The sequence below is a fragment of the Piliocolobus tephrosceles genome, chromosome 6, assembly GCF_002776525.5.
Source record: "Piliocolobus tephrosceles isolate RC106 chromosome 6, ASM277652v3, whole genome shotgun sequence".
Classification (NCBI taxonomy): domain Eukaryota; kingdom Metazoa; phylum Chordata; class Mammalia; order Primates; family Cercopithecidae; genus Piliocolobus; species Piliocolobus tephrosceles.
Window position 1 is genome coordinate 105726721 of NC_045439.1, and position 27879 is coordinate 105754599.

Below are 27879 nucleotides of genomic sequence, written 5' to 3' on the forward strand. Positions count from 1 at the left end.
GAAGGGGCTTTAAATTCAGACAGATTTATCAGATGAGCCATAAATTATATTAAACAAAGCACTTTCAAACATGAATTCAAGACAAATTTTCTAATCCTCGTTTTCTTTATAATGTCTTCATCTTTAATGACAGTGGAAGACCAGAATCTTTGCTGATATTCTATTTTCAGAGATTTTTTTTTTATTAATATAGCAAAGATCTGGGCATAAAATTTGTGGTTTACAGAGGCTTTACAGTTTAATCATCTGCAACCTATATTAGCAAAAATAGTACTAGTAAATGATAGTCGTTTTTCTTTTTTTTTTTTGATTTGGGCTTGCGTGGAGGAAAAAGCTTTTATACAATCAGTACCACTTCCAGAGCTATCCCAGCTCCTGAAAGATGCGACAGTTTTGTCATGAATGTAGGCACCTTGGAGAATTTTATTACTGTGTATAGAGATGGAAAGCCCTTGCAGGCCCTGCTACCATGCAAGTGATGGGCACCTTAACACATACACTCCCCTTCAGACCTTCTCCAAGGGGGAAGAGTTCTGCCCAGATAGCTGTCAGCGCCTGAGCGTGACAAGGAGGCTAAGCCCTCAACTAACAGATACACTTGGCAGAATCAGTTCCATTATACTAATTAAATATGTGAAAGCCCAACCTTCCCTGAAATTTCTTGTGAAAAATAACATGCAGTTAGAAAGCAATGCCCAAATACTTGTCCTTAATTTTATAATCACTTTGTTGGCATCTAACATATAGACATTCACATTGCCCTTTGTGGCTGGGCCATCTGCCTCTTTGTTACTACCAAATAAGGGGCATGCAGGTCTTGCCTTCCATTTGGTTTCCTATCAAAAGGCTGTCAGTTGCATGGGAGCAAATGTGTTTTGGCACATTCTGCATTTCCGGGGTCTTGCTTCTGACTCTTATAACTAAGAGAAAAGTTGGTGCCCCCAGAGCCAAATCAGTCTCAGAATATCGGGATACATTGCTCCCGGCATGGTTTTATTAGCCAGTTAAAGGGATAGGCTGAAGCATAGTCACTGAATAAACAGAGGTTGTGCAATGGCCCACAGCCACCCTGCCCATGAGAAAAAGCACCTCCTGTCTTCTGTGGATCTGCCCAAAATTAGGAGGGCTGAGGAGAATGAGATGGCCCCGTTTCAGAACAACTCGCAGTGCTGATGTGGGGGAAGGACGGGAGTGAAGAGGAAGGAAAGCAAGGCTAGCCATCCTCTATTCTTGGAGAGGGTGTTGGGAAGGTGCAGCTGAGGAAACCCTGGCTGTTTAAAGGGTGAGAGAAATAACTACATGCCCACTCATGGTTAAAAAGAAAACAAAACTTCTAACTTTCCAATTTGGGAAATAAAAGTGTGAGATAATTATTCTCTTTGAAGTAAAATGGCTCATGTTTAGGCATTGTATTTTATTAAATTTTTAGCATTTTCTGGCTAACTGAACTTTAAACAATAAATGTTAAATGCTAAGTCTTGCATTATTCGGTGATTTTGACCCAAGCATGGAAAACTATTTTTAAAAACCAAAGGGACATTTTTTTCTTGATCTGGGAGTATTGCCTGTGAACATTCATAAAGCTTATATTTATTATTTGTGTCCATTTCTGTTTACATGTTGCACTTCAATAAAAAGCTTACCAAAGGGCAGGAGGATTCTAGTGTGTGTGTGTGTGTGTATATATATATATATATATATATTTGTAAATAATATATTCTCAGTACTGAAAATATTCTCTAGACCCGACTTTGGAATTTTTCACTCTGTCATTTACCAAACATTTTGTTTATTCTCAGTTCCTTTGTACCACCACTTCACTAAAGGTAAATTGGACCTACGACCTTACAGTAGGGAAACTAAAGGCATTTATACTTCAAGTACATGTACAAAGCTACAAAGCCATAACTCCGTATCATGAAGGCCCAGTATCAACTTTTACAGGATTGTTTTCTTGCTTTATAACCATTGGCTTTTGAATGACCTGCTAAGGGAAAAAGTGAATCAGAAGATATGGTGACGTTGCTGTGGGATTTGGAAGGTCTTCTTAGACTTAATGCTGTCTGTGCACTTTCTAGCTCTTTGCTGAAGGTTCTGGCCCTAGGTTAAGGCTGGCATTAGACAAACGGAGTTATGTTTTCGAAGTTTATCATCTCCTCTCTCAGGGTTCTCGGTGGCCTTCTGGTTTAGCTGAGGGCAGAGTTACTTAATCACCATATAAAAAATCAAGTAGTACAATCTCCAGACCTCCTCCTCTTCTCCTGCCCCTGACTCAGTATTTTGATCTTGTGTCCCATTCTCTCCTGGCTCTTCCGTGTGACACAAGATACAGAAATAAGAAAGACTATCAGAAAGTTGGCATAGGCATAAGAGCAAGCACGGATCTGGAAATTTTTCGAAATATAAGGCCTAAGTCCCAGAAATGCCACGTATTAGCTGAAGGATCTTGGGTAAGTCATGTAACCTCACTAACCTCAGTTTTATCATCTATCAAATAAAGATGATAATAACATCTACCCATAGAGATTTTTGGAAAGACGGAAGTAACACGTGGAAGGCACTTAATGCAGTGTCTCACATGTGACAAGCACTTAGCATATGGCAGGCACTGAAGTATTGTTATTAACATCCTCATCCTCTCCTCCTCTTGTACACATGGCAAATGGTACACATCACGTATTCAAGTTTGAAGTTAGGGTAATGAGTTCATCCAGCCTTAGCTGGTACACATTGCATTTTAACAGGGGCCTTTGCCAGTGTCCAAGCATACGAGTTATGTGGTCTGGTCAGATGGGGGATGATGGAAGGAGAACTTGCATGAAATTTCTCATCATATGACATAAGAGGCTTCTAATTCTGCATTATCCAAGCCCTGCTATTTGTAACCAGTAATACATGTTCTGAGCCTGTCATTTATAAAGCGCTTCCTGTGTGCCAAGCACCGTGAAATAGATTACCACATTTAATACTTACATTAGCCTTTCATCCCCTTTTTACAGAGGAGGAAGCGGAGACTCAGAGACGCAGAGCAACCTGTCTGGGATCACAGGGCTAGCACATAGCTCCAACTGGGGGCTGAGTCTGCCAGACTCGCAGGGCTGGGCTAACCCTGCTCTGCTCTGACCCGACAGTCCCAGCACCACCGGAGTCTCAGAAACACACATTGTTCCAGATTCTGATATTAGGTCATCATGCAAATTGAGGTTAGGGGCTTTTTCTGAACACTGCAGTAGAATGGGAGTAGACAAAATACACATAGAAATGGATGGAGCATGTGATGTGTGCCAGGCACTATAAAAAGTGCTGGAACCAGAAAGATGAAAAGATGTGGTCCCTGCCTTCAAAGAACTCACAGGCCAGGGAGGGCCCAAAGTGGAAATAAAATCATGACACAGTGTAAATGCCAGATTAGAGGAATGCAGGAGATGATAGGAGCACAGATGAGGAGCACAAATCAGACTGAGGGGTTAGGAACAGCTTTCTGGAAGAGGTGAAGGCTTAGCTGAGCTTTGAAGCAAAGGAAGGTTATTGCCAACAAATGGTTGAGCTCGTGAAAATCCTTGAAAGCTATACAGAGAGCAAGGCAAGTCAGGCACTGCAGAAGACGAGGCATGTAGAGGAGACCGGTGGGGTCTGAACTATGACGGGCTCTCATCCTCATTCTATGGGAGTTGCTGGGAGGCCACGGAGGGAAGTTGCCAGATATTTTTAAGGCACATGAAGAAACCCGAGAAATAATCAGGTATTCTCAGTATCTTCCTTTCCCTTAATTATTTCAAGGGGATAAAAAAGCTTTTTGGATGCAGCAAAGGACTCTTCTGTGGTATGATTTGGGTTTCTGTGCGGCCACTCTGCCTCTTGTATGGTGTTGAGAGATGTATGAAAGGCATCCGCCACAAGTCTCCTTCAATGGATTTCTGCACTTTGCTTGTTATAAATTGATTCAGGGACTTCATTATGATGTCGCCAAGATGAATGGGGCAGTAGTGTTTTGGCTTAACGCTGCCAGAAGGAGGGAAAACAAGTTTCTGTGGTGCCGCAGTTCAATCATGCTGCTTACAGAAGTAGGACCATGAAAGGATGGAGGAGTGTGTCTTTGATACTAGAAACCCTGTAGCCCTGTTGGTGCTACAAGCGAATGCTTAAATTAAAGGTTGGAGCCAGCTTTCAAGTATTGACTGTCGAGCAAAAAGCTCAGCCCACACTCATGTACTTACTCAGGCTTGTTAAAATAAAAATACACTCTCGGCTGAGCTCGTGTCACAGCCAGTGTAATTATTACATTAAAGATTGTTGTTTGGATTAGAGTTGCTGTGGTACACATTTATTTAAAGATACGCTTGGTAATTTAGTACATGTTTGTCAGGACTCATGCCCAAACTGTGAAGAAGTATTCGTTGCCAGCTGCCTCTCAGGTTGCTTTTGTATTCAAGGTAAACACTTGAAACTTGGCAAATTGATCCAGAATAGTGGTGATTTGACTTCCTTGCCCCTGGACCAGTGACTTAACTCACGCAGCTCTCATCTCCTACCGAGGATGAAAATGGCATCAACCTCCCTGGATTATTTTGAGGTTGTTAAATGAGGTAACACATTTCAGGTGGTTGGTCCATCAGTAAGTGCTTCTTCATAAATATAGTTTTGTTATCTATATTATGTATCGATTTGTTTTTAAAAGGTAGGAGGGAGTATGATTAAAAAGCCACTCTTTTTTTTTTATTTTTCCTTGCTGCCAGTGGTAAAAGCAGGATGGGCCAGTTGTCTATAATAGCCATGCATTTATTAAACCCTGTGGGTTATATTCCCTATATTTCTTATGGTTCACTGTATCCAGAGCATTCAAGTGTTTACTAAAGCTGTGAAAGGTTAAGTTGTGAAAGGTTTTGCAAATATGAGGGATGATGCCCATTTTCTGGTAGGTTTCTTATGGGGTTCTTTCCCCCAGGATACACATTTCTGAGTGATTCTTCCTTCCTTGCCCTTTGCTGGCCAGTGAAATACAGGACCTCATCTTCCCCAACAAAAGAATCCACATTAAAGCCACTCACGGACCTGCTTTCTACATTTAAAGCTACTCAACTTTGCTATGTAATTGTAAGGCTCCCAGATTCAAAGCATGGCTATTGAGCAATGGATGAGGGCATACCTAGTATTTTTTCCATATACTTATGGAATCTCATGCATGGAATGTAGATGTCAGGCCTCCCTGTCCTTATCTGGGAGTGCTGGGATTCATGAGCTACTCCTCTGTGCTCTGCAGTATGTTCTGGTGTGTTTAAGGTAAGGTATTATTCTATTTACATAAATCACCCTCACACCTTGTACTTTTTCATGGATTATTACTTTTTTAGTGAGGTAGCAGAAATGCAGAGAGGTCAATTTATGTGTTGGCATAACATTCTAAAAAGTGAATTTTGATAACTTCCCAGCAGGGAAGAAAATTTTCATCGTAGAAGGTGACATAGCTAAATACAACAGTCCCATAGCTAGCTGGGCATTTTATAGACTATTAGACCTGTAAGAGACCTTAGCAGTCGTCTAGTCCAATCTGCTAACTTTATAATCGGGTAGTTAGGAGATTAAACACCATGCCCAGGATCGGTTAGTGGCAGGGACTAAAATCAGTGGCCCCTCAGGCTTCTGTCACGATCTTTCCATAGTTCATGCTTCATGTAAGAGTGCCACAGAGAGCTCAGGTGTAATATTATGATACCAAAAAGTGCTGTCAGTGATGTCTTAGGCCTCTTTAACTCTCTTAAAAACTAGGCTATTCATTTCTATCAAAAGGTTTAATTGGCCTGCACAATTATTTGTGTTTTCATAGAAAAGGGAAAAAAACTAATTCTAGTTCAGAGTAACAGCACACAGAAGGACTCCAGTATGCACTGGAGCTTTAATTTAGTCTTTACAGGCATACACACACACACAAAAAAAAAAAACACAGGAAACCACTTCAAATATACCATTACGATGAATTCAAACTGTGTCAGGGACATCAACAAAACAGTGTCCCTTCGTGCTGAGTATTGTGAAAATGTATCCTTGTTGTTTGCTGTGGTCTCCTGTGGGAGGCCCATAAAAATTACTACACCCCCCGGGGAAAAAAAATAGCAAGAACAGTAAATAACAGCCTTCAGATAATACAGATGGATAAACATTTCCAGAATTGATTATAGAAACTACTGTTGACAAGCCACTAGCAGGCAAAATGAGGAGAGAGGAAAAAAAAGAACTTTTATCTGCCATTCAACACTGGGCATACAAGGCAGGATACAGATAGGGTGAAATAGCTGATTAATATGGTAATGTACCTCATTGCACATGTAGGATCATGAGACAGGCCTGAGAGTTATCTGGTCCAACCCACTCCTATTACCCCAGAGAAAACAGAAACTTGGAAAGGTTAAGTGGCTGGCCCAGCATCACACACTTAGCAGCAAAGCCAATTTTGGAACCTTGGTCTCTTGACTCTCAGTCTAGTGCTCCAACTACTGTACCGTGACCCTCTAATTGAATCTATGATGGCACCTGTGTCAGGGGTACAAGATGAGGCTCATGGAAATTTATCCAAATGAATAGCTGTTTTAAAATCATCATTAAAACTGTCCATGGGCCAGGCGCAGTAGCTCACACCTGTAATCCCAGCACTTTGGGAGGCCAAGGTGAGCAGATTTCCTGAGCCCAGGAGTTCAAGACCATCCTGGGCAACATGGTGAAACCCTGTCTCTGCAAAAAAAAAATGCAAAATAATAATAATAATAATTAACTGGATATGGTGGCACGTACTTATAGTCCCAGCTTCTCAGGAGACTAAGGTAGGAGGATAACTTGAGCCTGGGGAAGTCAAGTCTGCAGTAAGCTGTGATCATACCACTACCCTCCAGCCTGGGTGACAGAGCAAGACTTCGTCTCAGAAACACACACACACACCCCCACGCAAAACAAAAATAATACTGTCCATGGTTTTAAGCATTCTCCTGAAGACAAAAACTTGCTAGTATGGTACCGTATAAAATCTCAGTTTATCTTTACATCCAGAAAGGAAGGCATTTTTCGTGCACGTTTAGTTACTCAACAAATATTTATGAAGTGCCCGGGTTGTGTTTATGTTACCGACGGCCCGTGATCGGCTATCTTCTCTCATGTCTGAGTCAAATAAGCAGGGGGATTGTTGGATCTATCCCCTCCACCTCCCTTCTGTCTAAGGATCTCATGCTCACATTGTCTTACTTTTCTCTAGTTTTTCCTATCCTTTTAATCTGATCTTTAAATGTCAGTCTCTGTTCTCATCTCCCTTTTTAACGAGTGTGGGTTTCTCATGTTTATCTTGCTCTCCTTTTGCTGATGTATTTGCATCACTTTAGCTGCAGTTAATATCTGCTAAATCAAACCATATTGGCTTGAATAGCTTCCATTGATTTGTGAATAAAAGAATGCTTCAGCTGCCTGGCCCTGCTCTCTGTACGTTCTTTGTCACCAGTAGGTTTAACTTACTCAAAACCTTCCTTGTCTACATCCCTCTTTTACCCCTGTATTGTTCATCCTCCCCTGTTCAAGCCATTCACCCTTTTGAGCTGTCATTACTGTAAGGGAGTGACTGCTATTTCATTTACTCATTATTTACTGAATTAGGAGACTGTCATTTTTCTTAGCTGTTGCCGTTTCCCCTTTTAACTACCACCCTTCCGCCCAATTATCGTGAGGACCAGAATCACTGTTGTCATGAGCTAGCCTGTATTGAGCATTTACTACATATTTACTAAGCATCATTCAGAAGACTTGAATTTTGTAAAAATGAGTCCTTTGGGTTTTTTCTTTTCTTTTTCTTTTTAAAGAGACAGGGTGTCACAGGCTGGAGTGCAGTGTTGCCATCATGGCTCACTGTAACCTGGAACTCCTGGGCTCAAGTGATCCCTCTGCCTCAGCCTCCCCAGTAGCTGGGGCTACAGGCATGTGACACCACACATGGCTATTTTTTTTTTTTTTAATTTTTTATAGAGATGGAGTCTCTCCATGTTGCCTAGGCTAGTCTCGAACTCTTAGGCTCAAGCATCCTCCCACCTTGGTGGTTTCTTTTGAGAAGGAGTACAAAATGAACAAGCCACTTTCGTTGATTAATTTAATTCAACCAATTTTCTATATATAATACCTCTGACCACAAAGAAATGATTAGATTCTAAATGCCAGAAGATAGAGGTGTGAAAAGACACTAACCACAAAAAGGCCTTTGGTATTGTCAGCCTATTTTACACTCCAGGAAATGCCATAATCATGAGATTTTTTTTTTTTTTTTTTAGTGCAAAACCATCTAAACTGAAATCCATATGAAAAATATCAAAACTATTCAGTCAACTTTTACCTACTTCACTTTGTCATTCAACAACTCTGTTCCTTCCTTGCAAAGCAAGGAAAGGTAAAAGAAGTTCTCAGGTGAGTGAGCTCTGGGTCAAGGCCTTTCGAGTCGAAGGACAGGAGGTCCTGGACCTTGGTCTGATGTGTGCCTGGCCTGCTTCCTGCCTCCCAGGTGTTAGCAGCAGCTGAGATCTAGACTAGACTTCCCCAGTGCCTTGTCGGAGGAAAGAGGCTTCTTCCTTCCTCAGAAGCATTCTGACACCACACTGGGCCAGGTTATGCAAACATGGAGGTTTGGGTCTTCAGAGTAGCTCATGAAAATTTCTTTCTTCTTTCCCTTAACTATATCAGCAGTAGAGAGCAGAGAAAGAGAAGTCTTCACTGCCATGCAGCCTCATGGAGGTGCTGAAGGTTCTCCCAGGTAGGAGAGGACTTTGGGCTTCTTTTGGCATCACTACCCTCAGGATGCCTGGCTGTTCCACCGTTCTGTGGGTGGGACAACCCTTGTCTGGCAGAACAGAAAGGTGCACAGGGGCAGAGGTAACAAACAGCAGGAGACATAAGCATTGTCCTATCCATTTTCCAGCAGAGGACCACTCTCCTATCCGGAGCTTATTTTCCTGGAAACCATTCTCTCCATAAAACAGTGGTTTTCAACTGGGGGCAGTTTTGACCCCCAGGGAACATTTGTCAGTGTCTAGAGAGATTTTTTGATTAATACAATTAGAGAGGGCTATTAGCATCTAGTGGGTAGAGGCCAGGGATGCTGCTAAACATTCTACAGTGCCCATGACAGCCCCCACAACAAAGAATTATCTCACCCAAAATGTCAATAGTGCCAAGGCTGAGAAACCCTGCCACAGAGCATGCTTTCTACCTTCTGTTCATCACAGGCCTCTTACATATGACATCTTCATTTTCATTTTCAACCCAAACACATTTTATTTAACACCACACAACTTCAATTTTAAGTAAAGGAATAAATGGACAACTTTATTGGCATGAGAAAGAAAAAAAAGGGAAAGTAATGCATTGCCAAAAGAGGCTGGAGATAATCGGTATGTATGAACTTATGCAATGGTAGAATTATTCTTACTAATAAAAGAGGGTATCGGCTGGGCCTGGTGGCTCACACCTGTAATCCCAGCACTTTGAGAGGCCAAGGCAAGTGGATCACTTAAGACCAGGAGTTCCAGACTAGCCTGGCTAACATGGTGAAATCCTGTCTCTACTAAAAATACAAAAATTAGCTGGGTGCAGTGGTGCATGCCTGTAGTCCCCGCTATTCGGGAGGCTGAGGCAGGAGAATCGTTTGAACCTGGGAGATGGAGGTTGCAGTAAGCCGAGATCACACCACTGCATGCCAGCCTGGGTGACAGACCAAGACTCAGTCTCAGAAAAAAAATAAAATAAATAATAATAATAATAAAAGAGGGTATCTCTCTGAAAGAAAAGGTGCAAAACCAAACATTTAGTGCCCCTAGGCAGGTGGTATGAGTGTGGCAGGTAGAGGAGGCACTTGGACCATTGGATGGCACATATGCTTTGGAGAGGGAGCACCTCCCTTGGCTCTGTCGCCATTTGGAATAACTGGTCTGTCATCACCAGGTCTTTGATTTTTTTTTTTTTTTAAGAGAATCTATAAATCTGAACTTTAATGTGAAATTCCCTGGTTATTAATGGCTAGAAACATAATTTAAAAACTCATAGGCTAGCTTGTTATGGAAGCAGATTAATGGTTGTGGCTAGTTCATCTTTGTTAATATCTTTATCATTATTTAGATTGTGTGGTTTAACATTGGACAGATGGGCTCTCACATGTAATCTAAACAGACTCCTTTCTGTTCTGAAGGCTTAAGTCACCTAGAAAATAAGTCCAAACTCCTTAACAGAGTATTCAAGGGCTTTTAGGATTAGGTCTCACCAACGTGGCTACCCACTTTCCATCCTTATATTGAGCCATTTGCTCCACTCTACCCTGCCTTTGAGCCTCTCTTTGAACACATCATACATGTTCATGCTGGGACCTCTGCTTTGCTTTTCCTCACTCCCATCGCCACTTTCACTGCCTAGGGAAATGTGATATTCATCCTCTGTGGCCCAAATCAAATGACAAATAATCTTCCCGAATTCCCTAAAAAAAATGTGGTTTGGTATATTCTGTTATTATGATCTTTATAAGTTGCTACCATGTATTCATCTAGTCATCTCCCCAACCTCAAGTAATATATAAGACTTGGAGGCTAGGAACCCAACTTTACTGCTCTATTTTTCATATACACCTAGCTTTCAATAAATTTAAATCATCCATCCACCAATTGCTTATCCATCCACCAATATACACTGTGATTAACAAGGTAGTTTCTTCATTAACACCAAACTTTCCCTCTTCCCTTCCTATGACCAAGTTTTCAAAAAAAATTAAAATAACATTAAAATGTTATTAATGGCAAAAGGGAATTATTTTTTGAATCATCTATGATTTTTTACTAAGAAAAAGTAAAACTTGAGTGATGAGTAATACTTATTAAACACGTGGAAAAGCATTAAAATAAGTATTTTTACAGAGTTAAATATTTGCGTCTATACTTAGATATATAAATCACTATTCTGTGAACTTGATTTTGAACTGTACTCTCCATAATTATAATAATCATAAGCTTATTTATATATAGGTGGGCTATATAGACATTAACCAATTAATCCTTGATCGCATCACCTAATAGGAAGACTTTCCTTGATACCCTATTTTTAGAGTGCACATATGAGTGTATGTTAATTATAGACCTCTGTTATTAATTTGCATTATATTACCCAAATGCTTACTTAAGAGTTTACCAGCATCAAGAGTGTAGGTGGGCAAGAAACTTGTATCAGAATTCACTTCTGTTCAAGCCAGGAGATGAGTGACATTTATAAATCCATCAAATACCTGGCCTCGAATCCAAGGACTCTTCATTTTCCTTAAGTGTTTAAGTGGTTCTTTGAGAGGATGTGTTGACTTTATCAATTCAGGCCACATCATAATTAGCTAATTTAAAAAAAAAAAAAAAAAAAAACCAGGGGTGGTATCTATATATGTTTGTACCAAATTGAGTTTTATTATAATCCTGGTTCTCTGTAGGTGATATGGCTAATAATTAAGTTATCCCCATTAGGTTATGCTTTTGGAAGCTGCTGTTACCTGCTGCCTATTCCATTAAAAACTACCTTTATCACTAATTTTAACATGAAACAGATCCATTTGGAGAAAAATCCATTATGAATGAGACAGAGTTGGCTGTTGAATAACATTGGTGTAGGCTCAAGTCCGGATATAAATGTGATATAGATGGGAAGATATTGGACAAATGCAATTTATTTCATTATTCAGCAACAAGGTATTCCAAATGTCTCTGCTAATGAATATATGAAAATAGATTACATATAATGTGCACACTGTGAGTCACATTTGCAGAATTATTTTTGCCACCTCTAGCACTATCTGAAACCAACACTGAATAGCAATAGTACTTGAGCTTCTAGTTGCAAGAAAAAGCCACTTTAAAAATTAAAAATCAAAAATTTAAAAAGAAAAAAAGTAAATGTGTTATCTGTGGAATTTACCTTTATGGGAGAATTCTTGGGAATATAGCAGTTTTATCTCAATCCAATTGTGTTGTCCTCTGTTAAACCTCTGTTGTCCCTTAAAATCAACCCACATGAAAAGAAGGCAGTGTTCTTCTTCGAAGCTCTGATGGATGACTTTAGAGACTGTTTCAGGAACACTCTGTCTTTTTGCTGAGATACTGGTGGAATACAATAGATAACATTTACCAAGCTCACAAGGGGATCGCTGCTTGCCCACAGCAGTTTGTAAGCTGTTGGTTGTGGCATTAAATTTAAAGTTCCACAAAGTGAAGCAGAAATGTATAATCTATTATTGTACTGGTTGCAGGGTTTTAGTTTGGGCATTATTGGGGTATTGAGTTGTTTAAATATCAATACTTTTATGTTCTCATATATTGTCTTAGAATAATCACTGTTTTGTGCTGATAAAATACTTTTAATCTAGGATTCTCTCAGATTCCCTATCCCCCACATGTATTTGAGTGATAAACTTGTTGAAAGTTCAACATGTCAAGGATGACTTGCTCTAGCAAGCTGTAGTCTTCCCAGGCCCCCACCTTTCCTGGTTAGAGGATTGTCCTAATGAGACCAAAAGATCAGATTTAATACAGCACAGCAGACTTAGAACTCAGGAAAATAGTCTTTTGTCATCCTCAGTTTACCCCTATCCCTAGCCAGCTCTCTCGTAAGTAAAGGTAAAAGCAACTAGATGAGAGTGTGGATCATTCTCACCAAATTGCTATCACTGGCAGTAAAAAATGGCTCCAAAAGATGATCTTATTTAGTGGGCCAAATGTGAAGAGCATTATGTTAAGATAAAATCAGTAACAATTGCATGATAAGATGCCATTTATTGCATTTTTTTCTATATGCCAAACACGGCTAAACACTGAACAAGCATGATCACTTTTAACTTTCAACAACTCTGGGGATAACCCAGAATGGGGATAACCATTCTACAGATGAGGGGAACTGAGGATCAAAGAGGTTAAAATTTTTACACAAGTTCACACAGAAGTGTGAGCTGGGATTTGAATTTAGGTGTCTCATCCCAGAGCTTCTCAACCACATCTCCACAGCCGTGCTGTCTACCAATTGTAAGCATGCATATTTCTCAGACTTTGGATTCATTATCTGGATATAAAATTCACAGACTAATAAAAAGAAGTATGTAGTGAGAAGTGTGCTCAAGTCAAGCAGCCCATGAAAGGCTGTACAATAGAGGGCAAAGTGAAAGCCGCATGCAGGTCTGTGGAATACTATGGGGATGTTTCATACAATACTGAATGCCATGTTTGCTGGAAGACATTGCTTGAAAATAAATATGTAGGCCATCGCTACCTGTGTGTGTGCTTGCTGTCATGCAGCAAACTTCCAATGACCACCAAGAATGAACCACAGTGAACTAGAATATGTGTCCTCTGATAAACAATGTCTGTGATGTAGCCACACAGGAAAAGCCATGGTTTGAACCTCTGGGGAGCCCGTTTCCTAAGAGACTCTGGGGCACAACAATAAGAGCTGCTGTTTACTGAGAATCTCCTGTCCCCCAAGCACTGTAGCTATCTCAGTTTGCTTTTAGGTGGGTAAGATCCCCATGCTACAAATGAAGAAACTGAGGTTCAAAGAAATTTCCCTAAGATCAACCACATCAGTGGCAGAATTGGAACAGTAAGTGTTCTTGATGACTAAAATAGTTGGAAATACACATCAGGGCTAAAATCTCATGAAGGTTCCCTAATTCAATTCACAAGGTAGGCTTTGCTTTGAAGTGAGGTGAGATACCTTCTAAATCAAAAGTCTGTTTAATATTTTCCACTATTAGAATAAATGCACACTTAAGCCAAAGTACAAGAAGAGGAATTCCATGTGGAAAACTGCAGGTGTGTCTAGTTAGGCCAAGAGGTATAAAAGGCTGGGCAGTTGTCTGGCACACCTGGTATTTGCACCATCAGCATCTTGCACTTAGTGGATGCTAAGCAAATATTTGTGATTTGTTTCAATAGTAGGGATGTTTGTCTGAATATTTAAATATTCACCTTAGTTTGGTTTTACTTTGGTAGACTGACTCCATGTTCACTCTGGCAGAATTTCAACTTATACATGTCAGCCTTAAATAACAAGATTCAGAAAATATGATAAAGTATAGCATTTATTTGAGCCCAAACTTGAGGATAGCCACTTGGGAGTACAGATTCAAGTTGCCTTGTACACTCGGATTAACAGCAGTTACAAGTGAATTTTTAAAGGAAAAAATAAGAGGCAGTTCCTAAATTGTTTACCAAGAATTTATATTTAAATAACATAAGCTATTGGCCAGGCACGGTGGCTCATGCCTATAATCTCAGCACTTTGAGAGTCTGAGGCAGGACAATTACTTAAGCCCAAGAGTTTGAGAGCAACCTAGGCAACATAGCAAGACCCCAATCTCTACAAAAAATTTAAAGCCAGGCACGGTAGCTCATGCCTGTAATCCCAGCACTTTGGGAGGCCAAGGCGGGTGGATCATGAGGTCAGGAGATTGAGACTATCCTGGCTAACATGGTGAAACCCCATCTCTACTAAAAAAAAAAATACAAAAAGTTAGCTGGGTATGGTAGCACATGCCTGTAGTCCCAGCTACTTGGGATGCTGAGGTAGGAGAATCGCCTGAACCCAGGAGGCAGAAGTTGCAGTGAGCCAGGATAGAGCCAATGCACTCCAACCTGGGCGACAGAGCAAGACTCTGTCTCAAAACAAAAACAAACCTCCCCCTCCCACCAAAAAATTTTAAAACTACCTGGGCATATTGGCACATGCCTGTCGTCCCAGTTACTCGGGAAGCTGAGGCAAGAGGATTATGTGAGCCCAGGAGGTCGAGGCTGCAGTTAGCTATGATCGTGCCATTGCACTGCAGCCTGGGTGACAGAGTGAGACTCTGTCTCAACAAAATTTTTGTAAACCGGCTGGGCACGGTGGCTCATGCCTGTAATCCCAGCACTTTGGGAGACCAAGGCAGGGAGGTCGGGAGTTCGAGACCAGCCTGACCAACATGGTGAAACTAAAAATACAAAATTAGCCAGATGTGGTGGTGCACTCCTGTAATCCCAGCTACTCAGGAGGCTGAGGCAGGAGAATCGCTTGAACCCGCGAGGCAGAGGTTGAAGTGAGCCAAGATCACGCCACTCTACTCTAGCCTGGGCATCAAGAGCAAAACTCTTTCTCAAAAGAAAGAAAAAAATAATTTTTTTGTAAACCCATAAGCTATTGTTCTTTGTACCACAGATCCCAGTAACATGAAGATAATGGAGGCAGCATGTAGTCAGAAACAAAACGGCTTTAAATACTTCCCCACCACTACTCCTGCATGGGGGGGAGCGTGACTGAAGTCTCATATCATGTCTCTCAGGGTGTGATAAATTTTGCATAACTCATATAGCTCAAATGGTTCTGAGCTATTTTTCTTTTCTCAATGGATAAAGTTTTAGCTTGAGATGTACTTTCCTTCTGTATTTCTTGACCCTTTTAAAAACTGTATTGGTATTTTGCAATTCAGAATCTATTACATTATGAAAGGGGGTCCAAAAACCTTGAGAGCCATCTTGTGGTTAAAGCATCTTCCTCAAGTGTTCCTGGATCTACAACATGCGATACATGCGATAAAATTCTTACATTAGTTTCAGAGTTAAAGAGTTTAACTTTTTTTATTGCTTTCTTGTCATCACAATTACAATTATGCCTCATTATTTATTATTATTTTGCATTCTCTAATATTTAAGAAAACACAATTTAAAACTTCCCATGTATAAAAACACTTACATTTTAAAACATCACTGCCAGCATGTGTTTGTGCTTATGTGTGAGTACTGATGTGTATAGACAGACATACATATTTTTAAAGACTTAGTTGTCTCTGCAGTGAAGACAATGTTTTATTTTTTTGTTCCTTATACTTTTCTGTGTTTTCTATGTTTGCTTCAATAAGCTGGTGTAACTTTTAATTTTTTTAATTAAAAAAATTTTTAGCCTAAAATTACACTTAAACATTAGCAGCTGCTGCTGGGGAAAGATGGACAAATTGCCCGGGCAGCCACATTAGAAGAAGAAAGCCATTTGAATACAGTTACGTACTTATTTTTATTGAGATGGCATCTTGCTGTATCACCCAGGGTTTTGCTCTGTTGCAACAGCTCACTGCAGCCGTGACCCAGGCTCCAGTGATCCTCCCACCTCAGACCCATCTCCCCCGCCAGTAGCCAAGACTACAGGCAGGCACAGACTGGCACCACCACACTCAGCTAATTTTTTTTTTTTTTTGAGGCAGGGTCTCACTATGTTGTCCAGGCTGGTCTTGAACTCCTGAGCTCAAGTGATCCTCTCACCTTGGCCTCCTAAAGTGCTGGGATTACAGACAAGTCATGGCAGCTGGCTGAGTACAGTTATTCAGCATAAGCATAACAAAACCAGAATAGTAGCCCAGTTCCTGTGTTAATGAAATAGTAAGGGTGTAACTAGGGCAAGTTGGCCCTGTTTATGTCACATGAATTTGTTATAGAAAGCACTCTTGAGAACACAAACAAAACAAAAGAAAAAATTTTAGAAACATACTCACATTTTAATATAAAATGGACTGCATTTTGTGGCTATATGATAATTTTCAACATCAGTCTCCTTAAGAAGGGAGTCAAATGTTCTGGAGAGATCCAAATATAATACAGTCTCATAGGGAACAAAATAAGGAGTTGCCGTGATAAACTTTTCGCTTTGCCAGGTACGTACTACAATGATTGGTTGATATCATCCAAAAATGAACTAAAATCACAAATTCATTTTCACAGATTTCTTGTTAGAACTTATGTTGTTTCCTTAAGAAAATGCAACTATATTAACTCTTGGCTATTGCAATCAAGAATAAAACAGTCAAGGGGAAAAAAACAGTGGCCAAATTTATAAAGTTATATATATTTGGCTTTGAAATATTTTTGGAACGTGAAATTGGCCTTGCTTAGGTAAATAATCAATTTGCCATGTCTTATAACGTATCTATTTGAAGGCATTGAGAAGAGATCGAGAAACTCTCAAACTGAATGTACTTGTGATAATTGTCAAGCCGTAATGCAAATAACAGAAAGGTGATTGTCCTGTTCCCTGCACAACATCTTTCTCTTGGTAATTTGAAGAACAGGGTCTTTCAATTACCTTTTTTGCCTTCCTACTACAGCAATACCTCACCTGTGATGAGTCTGTCCTCTCGCAACCTTCGCTGTCACAAACCGTCTGAGAAGTTAGGAAGTCAGCAAATAGGCCTTTAGGTTGCCAAAACAGAATCCCAAAGTTCAAGCACTACAGTGCATGCACTTGATTTCAGAGGAAATCTCTTTAGACCCAGTACATCCTATTTATAATTGGTTTTTACACAAGCTTAGTTATCTGGTTGGGTTCCAAGACATAGCTAATTCTAAGACAAAATATTAATTACAAGTAGAGGGAGGGCCTCATAAGATCTAGCATATGACTACAGAAGGAGGGAAAACAATGGATGAAGGAGAAAGAAAAAATATAAAAAGGATAACAACCAGAGCACTTAGTGTTGGGCCAAAATGTCATATAAATCTTAGAAGGCCTTCAGAGCATTATAGCGTAAACAATAATTTAATACTTTTTTCATAAGTGTCTAATAGTTTTTTTTAGAAGAGTAAAATACTCTTTATTTGATATTACACTTTGGTGTGTAATATTAAATTTCTTTATTTGATTTTTATTAGATTTTGCTATTTATAAGATTTTATTATTTATAAAGTATATTTGATATTACAGTACATGCCAAAGTGTAATATCAAATAAAAAATATTTAACTCTTCTCAAGTATCACACTTTAGTGTATAATATCACTCTAAATATTGCACTTCTCTAAAGTCTACACTAAAATACCTTTCTATAAGTAAAGGAAACCGTTTTAGATACAGGGAATTCTAATTAGAGTGGCATAGTCAAAGCCAAAAATATAAAGTAGACATTGCTACCTTATCAGCCCTTGCCTTAAGAGGCAAAAGAACTCAAAATACAGGTGACTCTTGCTTGATTCTGAGACAGTGAAGGAATTTCCCCAGTATTTAAATATATTCACATAACTAGTTATATAAATCTAAACATAAAACCAGTCTCCAATAGGTTTTAAGGTGGTATTCACCATCTTTATGAAAAGTTGAACATTACTAATGAAGTCCAACCATATCTTCAGAAGGGGGAAACAGTGACAGCATTTACTGAATCGAAATTACTATCAAAATTCAAAGAAACGTCGAACATACTCATTTAACCACAATCCAGTCTTAGTTAACAGGACTGCCCAACAAAAATATTCTGTCAGATGTTAATGATCTGAATTCTGGTGTATGAGATCTATTAAATCATGGTACACATTAAAAAGTCATGAGATGTTCCTGTTTTGTAATAAACAAGGCAGTGGCCAACTAATTAATGCTCATTAGTTTTTTTGAGATAGGCTATCAAGTCTGCCCTTTCTGCCTTCTTCTTAATGCTAGTGAAGATCATTTTTGTTCCAGGGATGAACTTTTTGGGATTCTTGAAATACTCCATCAGTGTATCCTGTCTCCAGGTGATGCTTTTGTTTTTGCTGGCGTCTGTGTAAGTGAATCCAGAGGCCTGAGCTGTCCTCTGTCCAGAGACCATGGAGATGTGGCCCAGTCTTGTGTTTGCCTCCCTTTCCCACGTTGTGGCACTGGGTATACCTCTAGACAAAAATCTTGCTTTTCTCAACATCACTCATATTTAATTCTCTCTTTCATCATTGGCACTACTAAGGTTCCCATTCAGAGGCCAGACATCCTGCTCTCCAAATTTCTAATAAATTTTAAAATAAAATTTCTGATGACTATTTATCATCAAGAAAGTAAATTCTATTCAAAATTCTCTAAAAAGAAGAGAAATATGTCATAATTTAGAAATATTCCTTTAAAAATATTTATGATAACTGCCACCTTTGTTTTCATGTGTTTACTTGGATAAAACTCCAGCTCTTTGGATATTCAGCTATCCCAATTAGTTACTAAAGCTCTAATCAGCTGAGATTCATTGCTATTTGCTCTGGTGATGTTCTAAAATACATGATCACAGAGATTTCTGAAGTTCGGATTTACTTCGTTATATTCTTTGAGAGAACTATCCAGAAAGTAACTTCTTCCAGTTTGCAGAATGTTTCTCTTATAACACAAGGGAATGAATGTGTGTTCCTTATGAATACAAGTAGACTTGACCAACTGGAGGACCAGCTACAGAATTTCCTATGTTTGTAATGCCTCCATCCCAGAGTTTATAATAGTTCATTATGGTTATTTAAACTCAAGCAAGGCTGAGCTTGTATCTCATTACATAATAGTACAAAGTAACTCAGCCAAAACTTTGTGTTCACTCCCCTGGCCTTTTTTGTCTTGTAACCACCACCTCTGTGATTTTTGCTGCTTCCAAATAAAGGCCAAACCACATGTGTCATCTTCTACATCCTCTTGTAGTGCCAGAAAGCCCCACTCTCTAGTTCTCCGATAACCATAACAGTTGTGAGCATTCTAGATCTTATTTAACTTAAGACAGTGGGTTAATTTTAGGTATGACTATAGAGGGATAATGCAAATTCTTTCACAGCAACTTGAAGTTCAGCCTTCACAGAAGCAGAGAGTACTACAGGTGGCAGAAAGTTATTCCTGCCAGCAAATAGTAGTAGAACAAGTTTCTTTAGAACAAAAGGAGAAAAAGACACATCCAGTCTCAGTGGGATTAAATTAGACAGTGGGAGTTGGCTACCTAAACAGTACTTTTTTGGGTACTTATTGCTGTTCAAGCGTTTGGGGATGCGCTGTGCATAAATACATGCTCTGATAAATCTTTTCCTTCTGCTTTATCACTGGATTGGGGTGGACAAACAAGTGTTCCTCGAGGCAAAAGAGCAAGCCACTGTATTCACAAAAGGAAGATAAGGAAGTACATACTGGATACATGAATGGTGAGGGGAAACATCTATTGTAATTTGCAAGGTTTCTTCATTTACGAAGGCTTTTAGGAAGAAGTGAGGTTTGAATCAAAGATGGAGCCTCCTGCAGAACCTGAAATGATGAAGAGAAAGGGGAAGCCGTGAACTTCCAGGCACAGAGGATCTCTTTCCTGGTCAATAGACTCATGAAACTGGGTTATACCTCTTTTATGACAAAAGATGTCGCCTTTGGGTTATGGTCCACAGGCACATTCCCCAGTCAATGACAATATCTTCACCTGCAGAGTGAACACGAGAACTGAGAAAATAGCCTGGACACTCAGAATAGGAAAAACACTTCCCTAAAATATTTAGACAAGTAATACAAAGTTTATTTTAGGTAGCTGCCTTAGTTCTCTGCTTTTACATGACGTGTTCAAAAAAGAGAAGAGGCGGGGTAGAAATGGGGTGGAGGTGAGAATAAATGGCTTAAATTCAGAAGTTGTCAAGCCAGATTTTTCTCCTGCCTGTTTCTATTTATGAAACTTTGCACAGCACCCTCAATTTTGAGGGTAGATTTAGAATGTATTTTCACTTGGCGATGGGGAACACAGATCCCCTTGTCCACAACTGGGTGGGTTTATAAGAAGAGAAAGCATGAAATATAGATGAGATAGACATCCAGGATGAGATCCGGTTTTTCCTAAACACTCACCTGAAATGCCAGACACTCCAAAAGCTCCTGCATTTACAGAGAGTGAGAAATCTGTCTGCTGTCTGTACTTCATTGGAAAGTAGAAGGACTATTGCTCTTTCAAGTGGGGGAGATTTGTGTAACAGAAAGAAACAGCAGAAAATAGGTCAGCAAAGTCAAGTGACCTGCACAGATGGGTGTTTTGAGATGTGTAAGCCGAGGTTCTACAATCACTACCCAGATTCACTTACAAATATCAGGAGTAAAGGCCGGAAATAGAAACATTTTCCAGGCAGGAAGGAGTGGGGAAGAGGGAGAAGTGGGTTATCTTTTTTCCTTCAAATCACTACCATTTCCAGCGTTTGAAAAAACATTTTCTTAAAGTCACTTTGCTCAACAGATGTCGGTATTTCTTGGGAAAGTAGTAAAAAAAAGGAAAAAAAATTCAAGCAATTTTTTTCCCTTTCAGCCACCACCTTCCTTTTCTTCCCACCTGTGAATATGAATACCAGACAATTTCATTCTTAGGGTATTTTATTGACCCCATTCTGCTTGAATATCCCAACATCGTGCAATCACTTCTTGTTTCAAACAGTAACCTAGTACCAAGCAGAATTTTAACATCGCCACTAATTCTTTTGAACAAGGCTGTGTTGGCAATTATGAAACAGGGTAGACGTTGGCAAGTGCTTTCAGAATAATTATAGGGTTTCTCGAGTAGTACAGTATAAATAATTGCTGGTTTAAAAGCGTTATTGTGAACGGCAATTTATACTAAAATTTATATTTGCTCCTTGAAACCAATATATGTCGAGAGTGCCTCACTCCCTCTCCTACCTCCCCACCTTGAGCTCTCAAGGGCTTTGGAACCTTTTGATTTTATTACACTTTTAACTTAGCAAGGCAACTACAAGGCATGTCTAGGCCATAGTAAATAAGGGTAAGAGTAATGCATTTAATCAATGGACATGAATGAAGTAATGAAACTGTTTCAGCTCTGGCCACCTGGTGTGCTCCCAGGATACTGATGTACAGAAAGGCCATTTTGGTACAGAGAGAAGCTAAGAACTGCAGTGGCATCACTTTTGCCTGGCAAGTAGGACACACTGAAGATTATCACCTCTTCTTTGGCTTATGACGGCGTGGATGCAGGGCACAGAGGATCAAGACACAGGAAACTCTTGGAGATAATGCAGCTCTAAAATGGCCACAGAGACTTATTAAAATATACATTTTCCTTTCTGTGGAAATTTTAATTTTATCCTATGGTACATTAAAAATGGGTGGCTACATCAGAAAAGCAGGGGGTGAGCACGGGGGAAAGAAAGCCTTGATGATTGGGGCAGAATGGTTTTAGAAGGGCTCTTCTCTCTTCTCTTTGAAATGTTTGAATGCTAAATAGCAGTCCTTCTTTTCCAGACAGGTGACCGTATGTGTCATCTTCTTGTCTGTTGATCCTAGTGGCTTCTCTTACCCAGCCTGAGAACTCCCCTGAGATTTTTCACATCCTGAATGTTTCTTACCAAAGTAGCTAGAGTTCTAGGATAATGTGTTTTTTGTTTCAACTGCGGTTCCTGGTTTCTGCTCTCTAAAGCCCTTTTAAGCCATATTTTCCATGATTGTTCAGTGCTGGCTTTGGTATTTAAATAAGCCTTTCAATGGGTCATTAGCCCTGTAATTAATTCTAGCTATTTTTAAATGGTGCCTTGGTTATTAAAGAGCCGCCATATTCACGACAGTCTTGTCTTTCTTGGAGAATTACTAAGCATTTGCTGATTTTTTTTTTTTTAGTGCCAAAAATATTACGATTGTTTCTCATTGTGAATATATTTCTCATTGATAGGAAGAGTCAATCTTTTTGAATGAGGACAGAAAATATTTAACTGTTACAGTTCCATATAATAGCTTTGTGCTTTTATTTTTCTTTCAAATAATCACAAAAAATACCCATCCTGTACCCCAGGCCCTGTCAGAGCTGTATGTATTTTACTTTACTTACATTTTAAAAAATCAATATCAGCAAATCACAGTACTTCAATTGGAAATAACTTTACAGTGAAAGAGAAGTGACTGTATTAAAATCACTTACTCAGTGTTAGAGAGGAAAAAACCCAACTTCTTCCTCTACCCGCTTATATTCAGTGTCTGGGGCCCCACAAAATAAACTTACAAAAGACAAGTTAACAGGAGAAAAAGGATTATTTTGTATGTATATGAGGGGGCCTCACAGACATTAAGTGAAAACCCCCAAGAAGGTCATCAGATCTGGAGACTTATATACCATTTTAACAAAGTGCAATAAACTTATGGAGAAGTGACAAAATAAAGGAAAATGGTTTGAGGCTTCTAGGGGCCATAAATTGTGGGAAGGTAAATATATGTGGGAACTAATGGAAGACAAGGATTACTTCAATAATGTTTGTTTTAGCAGATTTAAGTCAGTGCCCATCTGTAGTGATAAGTATTGTCTCCTCTTCCTGGTATGGGTTGGGGCAGAGGGTACCTTTACAAGGGGAAATGTATGCCTTGCTTATAGCCAGATAGGGGGAGGGTAGAAAGCTTTTTCTGTTGTTTCTCAGTTGCTTTCAGCTCAAAATAATCTTCATGCCAAAGTGTCATAATTTGGGGTAGCATATTCTGATCTTCTCACCAGTTAGTTGCAGAGCTAAAATTAGAACTTAAACCATCTGACTCTTAGCCCATTCTTTGGATTTCTCTATGCTTTATTATGTAATATTAAAATAGCTGTTAGTCTCCGTGATACTACTACAAGAGGCTTACCAATTCTAATATTAGAACCAACCAGCAAGCCTGGCTCCACACCCTTGGCACATGTCACAATCAATCACAGCACAGTGCATCTCAACCAGCCCCCAAGCATTCACTTGAAGTCCATGTGACTCGGAATATGAGCTGAAACTCACTTGCCATCTTGACCTTATAGTAATCCCAGGATAAAGCAGTAATTCCTGGTTCAGAAAAGCAGATGGAGATTAACTTTGATTATTGAGTATTATCTGGGATCAGATAAAAATATCAATAGCTCATATAACAATAGTAATAGCAGTTACCATTGTATGCCAGGCATTGAGCTAGTTGCTTACATATATTATTGCATTGGAGCCTCGTAACAGCCCTGTGAAGTAGTTACTGTTATCTCTGTGGTAGAGATTAGGAAGTAGAGATTTGGAGAGGTTAAATAACTTGCCCATGATCACGGTGCTAATAAGTGGAAGATTTAGCATTGGGGTCCAAGGCTGTCTATCTGTAAAGCTAGTCCTTGACATCTAACAACATATATGGAGAGGTCCATGTGCTGACTACTTATAGCCCAGCCCTAGATGTCGCAAGAGTAGTTATTAACTTTCTCACCTCCAGCCTTTTCTTTTAATCCTGTGAATTCCTTTGACATCTGTGGGTGGCAGGCTCTAGTAAATGTAGTTCAGAAGAAGATGCCTGCCCCAATTGATTTTTTAGGCACTTTAATTTGTGTTGGTTCTTGCCATAGAGTTTCCACACTAGAAGGAAAGACCTGAGGCTGTAATTGGATATTTTAATAACCCTTTCATTCCACTCCAGGGTAGTAGATATTACATGCTAGAAGCAGGTGATAGGATTTCATAATTTATTTATTCCTTTGGAGCACCTGCTGTGTGTCAGGCACAGAGGCAGGCACTGGGAAGATAGGATGGAGAAGAATGACAGGTTCCTGTGCTATACATCTTATTCTTTTTTTTTTTTTTTTGAGACGGAGTCTCGCTCTGTCGCCCAGGCTGGAGTGCAGTGGCCGGATCTCAGCTCACTGCAAGCTCCGCCTCCCGGGCTTACGCCATTCTCCTGCCTCAGCCTCCCAAGTAGCTGGGACTACAGGCGCCCGCCACCTCGCCCAGCTAATTTTTTATATTTTTTAGTAGAGACGGGGTTTCACCGGGTTAGCCAGGATGGTCTCGATCTCCTGACCTCGTGATCCGCCCGTCTCGGCCTCCCAAAGTGCTGGGATTACAGGCTTGAGCCACCGCGCCCAGCCTGTACATCTTATTCTTAATGTGTGGAGACAGCTTATAAATATGTGGCATTCTAGGGAGTGATAAATGCTTTGAAGAATGAATGTAGGTATTCATAGCAGGTGACTTGCGGGGAGAGGGCTAGGGATGCCTTGAGTTTTTCATTTCCTGTGGACCCTAGGACAAATATTAAGAAAAACTTTTGAAAAAGCAAGATAAGCTATATCTCTAAATATGACTGCAGTGCACTTGTGGCTAGGACAGAGACTGAGGAAAATGTAAAACAGACATGGTGTAATTTAGTGTAATTTTCCTGTTTGACACCACTATCATTTTCCCAGTCTTCTGGGCCCGTCTCTCCCTGATAACTCTCTGCACCTGCAGCTGCATCATGTTCTACCTACGGTGCAAGGCTCATTGCCTCTCCCTAACACCCCCACTGTGAACCATGAAGGATCCTGTGTTTTGTGTCCTCAAAGTCAGGTCCCCTGTGGCTACCGAAGCTCAACCAGCTACATTGATAAAAGAGCCTCAGCTCACTCTTCCCAAGTGCATTGTTTCTGTTCACACTGGTTCTGTTTTTCTCTGTGAAATAAGGAGGTTGGGATAAACCCTAGTTGAAAAGGTGGCAGGAGAATGAACAGATGGTGGCAGTATCACCTTGGTCTTGCCCCAGCTTGGTAACCTTGGGACGGTCACTTTACCTCTCAGCCTCAGGTGCCTTGCATGAAAAGAAAGGGATTTGATTTGTTAATCACAGAGGATTTTAGGGCCTGGTTTTGAATGATTTAAAAGGTTCCATGTAGCTCCTTAGAGTACACTAAACAAAACAAAAACTATGATTTACTAGAGGCTGTGCATCTCTTTCCAGAGGAGTTTCCGACCAGGAAAGAGGACAGTAGTACAGTATCATTGTGGGGCTGTAGGAAAAATTATTCAAGGTCTTTTAACTTTCCTTCCTGAGGACAGTTAGTGAGGGAAATGAACTCTTATGAGGTTGTTAATGAGATCAGAGCAAAGATGGGTCTAATTTCTTAAACTTTAGAAATGGCAGGTTTTAACTAAGTCAGCCAGATCAGGATGTGAGAACCGAGCAGGGACCAGGATGAGCCAAAGCATCAGAATCACTTACTTGTGAAACTGACCGGCTTCTGCTTGTTATCTGTCATTTTACTCCATATTGAGGTCAGAGTGGTAAAGCTATTATGCAGTATACATTTCCTTTTGCTTAAAAGACATGAGATTATCAAAACAACAGGGAAGGGACGTTACTCACTCTCACCAGTAATTTTCAAATGCTGAAAATAATTCTGCCTAGATATAGTCTCCATAAATATATTAATGTGTTGCATATTCCCTATATAGCTATAGTTATTTCTTAATTGATTTCACTCTGGAATACTGTGAAATCGCCTTATGGAAATCTGAAACATAAAAAGATAGTACTGACTTTGTAGCTATCCTGTTTTCTTCTAAAGGTGTTGGTTAAGTGTGATGAAGCATCAGTGGTCCACACAGTGACTCTTCCAGACAAACTAAATTAGCAGAAGGAGCAGCAAAACCAGCAGTTATGCAAAATGTTTCTTTCTGTTTTCTTTAATTGTGGTAATGAGTTCATTCAATTTTGAAAGCTTATTTTTGTATGCCTATCTTCCATGAAGTTTTGAGGTGTAAATTCAGCCTTTCATTGCTTGAGCTTTTATTATTTCAGAATTAGGGTAGTATTACTTCTGTTCCCTCATCATCTCCTTGGAGAGTCACCATCTACATGATAATATATACTTATATTTACGTCTTTTTCTGAGTGTCCTTGAGCCTTAAGGAAAACAAACAACATCAAAACACATTAATTCTTTTCCATTGAAAGCTGATCCATGTGTGCGCTGACAATAACTTTAATCCTTTTTTTTTTTTTTTGAGACAGAGTCTCGCTCTGTCGCCCAGGCTGGAGTGCAGTGGCCGGATCTCAGCTCACTGCAAGCTCCGCCATTCTCCTGCCTCAGCCTCCCGAGTAGCTGGGACTACAGGTGCCCGCGATCACGCCCGGCTAGCTTTTTGTATTTTTTTTAGTAGAGACGGGGTTTCACCGTGTTAGCCAGGATGGTTTCAATCTCCTCACCTCGTGATCCGCCTGTCTCGGCCTCCCAAAGTGCTGGGATTACAGGCTTGAGCTACCGCGCCCGGCCCAACTTTAATCCTTTTAATGTCCAAGTGAGGAAGATTGAAAACTGGTAACACTTTCATTGATACTTTTTAAATATGCTCTTATAGCAAAAAAAAGTTTGATATCTTTTTAGTGACCACTTAAAGGAGAAACTATTGATGCATAAGTTATAAATTCTGTGGCTTTTAATATTATTTTTTGAGATGAATGTGTTTGGGGTTGAATACGAACAACTTAAAACTTTAAAATTTCCATCTAAATTTCAAGTCTTAAATGTTCCTCTTTTTTTCTTTTTCTTTTTTTTTCTTTTTTTTTTTGAGATAGAGTCTCGCTCTGTTGCCCAGGCTGGAGTGCAGTGGCACGATCTTGGCTCACTGCAACCTCCATCCCCCAGGTTCAAGAAATTCTCTGCCTTTCTGTGCCTCAGCCTCCCAGATAGCTGGGATTATAGGCGTGTGCCACCACACCCGGCTAATTTTTTTATTTTTAGTGGAGACAGGGTTTCACCATCTTGACCAGGCTGGTCTTGAACTCCTGACTTCATGATCCACCCACCACGGTCTTTCAAAGTGCTGGGATTACAGGCATGAGCCACCACACCCGGCCCCTCTTTTATACTTTTTTCAAGGTCAGAAGCAGCTCAAATATAGACAATTACATCTTCAGCCACTTAGTTTTCAAATATCACTTTTGTTTCATAAAATGAGCTATATTGTTCTTACAATTCAGTTGATGGCCAGAAGAAAATCAGACACTTGATAAAAAGTAGGATTTTAAAAAACACTGGTGTCCTATCATAGGCTGTTTCATAATACACATAGTAAAATATGAATTTTATGTTTTGTTTTGTTGATTGGGAAGGAGATGGGAGAGGGTGGAGAGTGACATTACAGTTTGAATTTATAATTTGAAAGCAGAGAAAATGGATGAAATAAAAAGATTACCACATAAGTATCGCCAGAGCCCCCTCCCACACACATACCTATCCCCAGGCAGTCTTTCTGTGGGAATTTACCTTGGTGTTTAAAAATCATTGCAATATAAAAGTGACATTAAAAATAGTATACTACCACTGTAGTAGTATGACAAA

General features: G+C 39.8%; 1 protein-coding gene across 4 annotated transcripts in view; it reads left to right on the top strand.

The window, feature by feature from the left end:
* Positions 1–27879, top strand: part of RORA (RAR related orphan receptor A) — a 356396-nt gene that overhangs the window by 266940 nt on the left and 61577 nt on the right. Inside the window, exon 1 of one of the 4 annotated variants that reach the window (XM_023228594.3) lies at positions 8316–8430. The exons of the other annotated variants lie outside the window; for them this stretch is intronic. The gene's annotated coding sequence lies outside the window, so the exon portion shown is untranslated. Of the gene's footprint in view, positions 1–8315; positions 8431–27879 lie in introns of those variants that run through there. 4 annotated transcript variants of the gene reach the window in all.